Here is a 6,538-nt window from a genome sequence, read left to right as displayed (position 1 = left end):
ATATTATATAGAGTATAGGACCAAGCTTAGACCCTTGTGGTACTCCACAATCATACGTGATTTCGTTACTAAGTTTGTTTTTTATTTTAACACAATATGATCTGCAATTCAGGTAACTTTTAAACTGAACTGGAACTGAACTAGAACTAGAACTGAACTAGAACTTAACTAGAACTGAACTAGAACTGAACTAAAACTGAACTAGAACTGAACTAGAACTGAACTAGAACTGAACTAGAACTGAACTAGAACTGAACTAGAACTGAACTAGAACTGAACTAGAACTGAACTAGAACTGAACTAGAACTGAACTAGAACTGAACTAGAACTGAACTAGAACTGAACTAGAACTGAACTAGAACTGAACTAGAACTGAACTAGAACTGAACTAGAACTGAACTAGAACTGAACTAGAACTGAACTAGAACTGAACTAGAACTGAACTAGAACTGAACTAGAACTGAACTAGAATTGAACTAGAAGTTAACAAGAACTGAACTAGAATTGAACTAGAAGTTAACAAGAACTAAACTAGAACTGAACTAGAACTGAAATAGAACTGAACTAGAACTAAACTAGAACTGAACTAGAACTGAACTAGAACTGAACTTGAACTGAACTAGAACTTAGAGTGCTTAGATACCCTCTACCAACAAGCTTCTTATTTCTATAAGACATTTTACTATCTAATTTTTAGTTTACTCTACAAAACTTTAGTTTCCGTTGTGAGGGTACTAACATTTATGTATGTTTCGAACTAATTTTTATTAGGTCCATAAAAATTTATAATTAGTGAATTTCGGATGTGGACCTCATACGGATGTTATGACTTATTATGAAAAAATAATGATTTTTATATTTGCATACGTATTCTAGTCAAGCATTATTTCACCACCAATATTTATAATAAACTAAATTCGTTTAAGTGATTTCTGAAACGATATTGATGATTTTAAATCGAAACTATGATCAATATTAGGCCAGATCGAAAATATTTTAGCAGAATGATCTACCTACACATAAAAAATAATATCATTTAATAGTGAGTTATGAGATATTCAGTGATTTTTAGAAATACGCATTTTATCCTGAAAACTTTTATTGACAATGTGCGTTTAGTAATGTTCGGAAATGGTCTTTATATAGGAATTGTGACCAATTATGGACTGATCGGGAAAATTTTTCAAAGAATAAGTTAGTGCACACATAACAAATTCATGTCAAGTTTTACCCCAATTGCTTTATAAATTAATGAAACATGTGCGATTAAGTAAGTGATTTTCGGATGTGGATATATTGAAGCTATGATCAATTACAGGCCTATTGGGGAAAAAAATTTCGGAGATTTATTCATATGTATACAAAACATATTTGTGTCGAAATTTATCCTAAAAGATTTATTATTTAAAAATATATGCGTTTAGATGTTTTTTTAAAAGTGGACCTTTTATAGAAGCTATGACCACTTACGGGCATATCCGAAAAAAATTTCATACAGTAATTCATACAAAAAGAACACATATTTGCGTAGAATTGTAAATATATGCTTTTAAGAGGTTTTTCGAAGTGAATCTTCTATTCATATAAAACAAAACGTTTTAGTGTCGAATTTTATTTATCAATGAAATATGTGCATTTAAGTAATTTTCGGAAGTGGAAATTATATGGGAAAAAATTTGGTAGAAAGAATTATGTGTACACAAAACATATTCAAGTTAAATTTTATCCAGATAACTTTATAATTGAATGAAATATGTGCGTTTAAGTGATTTTCGGAAGTGGACCTTAAATGGCAGATATGACCAATTGTGAACCGATACAAATCTTCTTTGGTAATATGATTTCTGTTCATATTTAATTTACATGTACACGTGTTTATAGCGAAATATTTGGGCTATGGGAAATTTTGAATCAATTGTTATGATTTTCAACATTCTTGATCTCTGATAGAAAAAAATAGCGTGCGACAAAATTTATCAGATTATCTTTTGTAGTTTCTGAGTAAACTGCTTGAAATGTTTTACTAATAACTTTTATGTCGTAAACCGATTTCGCTGATTTTTAACACCAAACTGCTTAGGACAACAACAAATATTTTTGGTGAATTTGGTTGATTTGGCGTATTTTTAACGCGAGCGTGTTTTATACTGACAAACGGACATAGCTAAATCGACTCAGAATTTCACCCAGAATATAGATAAATATTTTTTGGTGTTACTCACGGAACTGAATATATAAGTTATACCCTCTATCACTACTGATGGTGGTGGGTATAAAAATATATATATTTTTTTAAATTAAATCTCCAAGGGAAAAACGAGATTAAAAAGCAAACATTACTCTCGAGAGTGTTCATACACAAATTTAAATTAAATTTCTTGGTTGAATAAACAATTGCAAAAAATGAGAAAAAAAAAATAATAATAATATTACAAATTTACTTTTACGTTCTCTGTTCCATTTACATTACAATAATCAAATCAAAATGTTGACATACATAATCATTCTTTTGTACTACGTCAGCTGTAGAGTTGTCTGTTTATGCATTTAATAAATGCAAATTCGACAAAACCAACAAAGGAGTACTAACACAGCTACAGATACAATTCTTAAAATATAAACACATCGGGGAGGTGTAGTAAATGGACTCAGTATACATTAAAACTGTGAAAAAAATACTCACATTCATAATATTTACATTTCAAGCTCATTCATATGCCATTTTTATTGGAACATTTTGCTCTTGGCTAGTATTAAAAAAGCAGCAGAAAAAAATTCTTTATTTTAGATGAATGAATGAATGAATGAATGAATGACTGAATGAATGAAAAGAACAGGATAGAGAATTGCTTCATCAAAAATGTTAATAAATGCCAAATGACTAATGGTCTAATGGTGTTTGTACCTCGACTGACTCTAACCGATACTCTTGACAGCTACGATTTTTTCACAGACACAAAGCTGAACAACATTAGACAACAAAACTAACGAAAGGAAGAGATTTTAACGCACACAATAGCACGCGTTTAGTGTGTGTCCTTTGTGTTTTGATAAAGTACAGCTGCCCTTTTTTTATGCCATATCGATTTGTTTTATTATTAAATTTTACTTTTTTCTTTGTTTGTTCATGCCGTCGGTAAACAATGGACTTACCAACCAAATGTCTCTTATGAACATGAGCAAAAATTTGCTTTTCATTTGTGATTTAACAAGCATTTTTATGAAAAAAAAAACGAAATAAAATTCCAATTTGAATTTAATTTTTTTACATCCCAGCAAAAAAAATTCAAAATTTGGTAATGAGTAATATATATATAATGTTACTATTTAATTCATTACCTGGTAATGAGTGGTCGTTAGCCCATTATGTAGAGAGGAACTATATTCAATAGTCTCTATCTAAAATAACACAAGTTTTCAGGGGAGCAAAAAACTGTTTATTTCGCTAGTTCGTGAAGATTTTTGAGTTTTTTCTTCTACAATATATTTTTACGACCATATTCGAAATCGTTATATAAAAAGAATTTAAAATTTTGCATTATTTGCAAAATTATTCACAATTTATATCAGATAGAGCTTTTTTTTCTACGAAAAATTTTTTTCATACCTTCAGATAGAGAGATTTTCAAAGAAATATAATATTTTTATTTGATTTAATATTAATAAATATTATGTTCTTTTGCAATTTAATGAAGCAATATAAACCAAATTGTTGAAAAAGCAACAGCTTATGAGGTGGTGGTCCAAAATCAATGTTATATGGTTGTATTCACACGACAATAAAATTAATCAAATATGTATCATAATGAGAAATATCTCGAAAACTATTAAACCGGTTTTAAATATTTTTGCGGATTTGTATTCTGTTGTATGGTGGCTACGTGAAATAATGGACCGATTTAAATTATTTTCAATAGGCTTCGTCCTTGGTCTAAAAAAGCGTTTGTGCAAATATCATCCAATTATATTGAAAATTGTGACCTGTACTTTGTTAGCTTAATCGACTCAGAAAACGATTGTAAGCCGATTGGTATAGATAAAGGTGGGTAGAACGAATATTTTTGTATGTTACAAACATCAGCACAAACCCAATATACCTTCCCCTCTAAAGTGGTCGCAATTTTAATGATAACTCAATGAAATTTTATACATGATCTTATATTCTATAGGTCCACAATTTTACCTATTTCCCATGCAACAGAACATCCCAAATAGGACTTGTAAACCTTGTACTTAAACTACAGTCACAATTTTGAAAATAAGTGAATGAATGAAACATGATCTATTATTTAATTATTTCATCTATCTCCCATACAACTGAACATCTCGAATAATATGTTTCGTATACTCGTATCTCGACAAATCTTTTATTTGTATATATATATATTTATTTGCCTATGGAATTATTCATTGCAGGCATATTAAGGTTGATACTTGCCTTTATGACCGTGCTGTAAGTTTCGGGCCCGCTTGACTTACTAGCCCTGATAGAAAGACCCCTTCAGAAAATGACTTAAATTTTCACCATTCGCTAAAAATTGTATTTTATGTAAACATAGATCCATCCAAAAAATTTTATGATCACCGGTTTTAAATATTTTTGCGGATTTGTATTCACCATGTCCAAATTAGTAAAAACACTTATTTTGCAACAGAAAATTATACAAAATAATAGAGTTTGAAGTAATTTTTGGATAAGATAGAGAGTTTTGCATTCAGATTTTTTTTCTTTTTTTAAGATAGAGAAATTTAAAAATTGCTATAAAATTGCCAAAAAAATATATATATTTTTTTTGAAATTTATGTTACTGGTGCGGGATAGTTTTCTGGCTATTTTGCCATCAAAATCTTATTTTCATGAAAATGACAGATAGAGACTATTGAATATAGTCCCTCGATATATAATGTTGTTATTTAATTCATTACCTTGTAAGAAGTGGTCGTTATCAATAACATTTTGAATGGGATTTGTAGACCATTATCTAGAGAAAAGTTCCATTATCTAAAGCATTTATCCCATGTTTGTGGTTCAAATCGTAGTTGATGTTAGTATTCTATTTGAAAAACGTCGATTTATACTTTTGTGTAAAATCTATTCCAAAAAGTACTATAAAATAACTTGTCAATGGAGCACTGAGTTAGTGAAAGACTAATAAATAGAAAAAACAAGTAAGAAGTTTTAGTCGGGCGAGGCCGACCATATAATACCCTACACCTGTATACGATTAGATGTGATTTAGTTTTTATAATATAGCATTTAAGTTAAATTGTACATTCCCTTAGATATACTTTATTCATTTATTGTTGAATAAAATTGTGGAAATTAAAGTTACATTTTGAAGGAGCTAGGGTCAAATGAGGACCTATAACTATAAAGTTCATGGGGATCATCAAGGTTTATATAGAACTTGGTTTTGCAGCTTTTTGTCGATATACGAGTATATTAAACGTAATTATGAAAGCATTATTTAGTTCAGTTGTATGGGGGCTAGGTGAAATAATGAACCGATCTTAGCCATCCCTGGGATTATAAAATATCATGTACCAAATTTCATTGAATTATCTTTAAAATTGCAATTGCTTAATCGACTCCGAAAATGATTCTGTGCCTTTACTTTAAGGTATACCAATCCTGGCTCTACAGCCCGGGAAAGTCGTGTAAGCACATTTGTAACCAGTTGTATTTTGAACCTCGTCGAACAAAAATAATTAGTTATTCACTCAAAACGTAAGTACCTTCACATTGCTTCAATATTATCCGCCTGCTTACCGAATAAGTAAAGTTTTTACTGGGTTATTTCATACACAACGTGTTTTATACACTTAAAATAAATTTTATTATATTTTCTGGCAAAATCAATCGACTAACATATTGTTTGTTTATCTCATACCATGATCTGCAAAAACAGAACTAAAGAAATACAACTAAACATTAACCGAACTATAGCCTAATTTCTTCGTGTGTATTTACAAATACCCAACATACTTCGCACACAATTTGTATTTCTTTTAGATACTTTTTCAAAAGATTGTACGTTATGAACAGTGATCTCAACTAGAATTATCCCTTGTGTTTTCAACGCACACAATTCCATCAGACTGTCAGATACAATTCAATCGTTACACACAAATTTACTATACTATAAAAATTATTATATTTGATAATGGACATTTGCTGTTGCTGTTAGTGAACTTTTTATTAATTTTTTTGTGAATATAAAAACCTGTTTTGATTACTATCGTCTGCAGGATTAAACAACAACAACATGCAGAATTTTATTACGCATTTCCATTGTTATTGTTATGCCTTACCTTATGCATGAACGCTACTGCTGTAGTAGTAACAAGGTACAAATGGACATGCATATAAACATTTGTAGGAAATATTTTACATTTCCGATGATTCGTCACTATATGTATGTTGATGCATTAGCGAACGACTATTTAAATATTCACAGATGGTGTAGGGTACCATCGATTGGTAGGTTGAGGTAAATTTTCTTACTTGATTTTGTTGGTTACTTACATACATTCATAC

At 29.8% G+C, this 6,538-nt stretch overlaps 1 protein-coding gene across 1 annotated transcript in view; it reads right to left on the bottom strand.

Annotated features, from left to right (window-relative positions):
- LOC111678114 (dynein axonemal heavy chain 12) overlaps nt 1-6,538 on the bottom strand; it is a 15,125-nt gene that overhangs the window by 791 nt on the left and 7,796 nt on the right. The window lies entirely within an intron of this gene.

This window comes from Lucilia cuprina, chromosome 2 (genome assembly GCF_022045245.1).
Source record: "Lucilia cuprina isolate Lc7/37 chromosome 2, ASM2204524v1, whole genome shotgun sequence".
Classification (NCBI taxonomy): Eukaryota; Metazoa; Arthropoda; class Insecta; order Diptera; family Calliphoridae; genus Lucilia; species Lucilia cuprina.
Note: the sequence above shows the minus strand (reverse complement) of the source record. Positions and strands in the feature narration are given on the sequence as shown.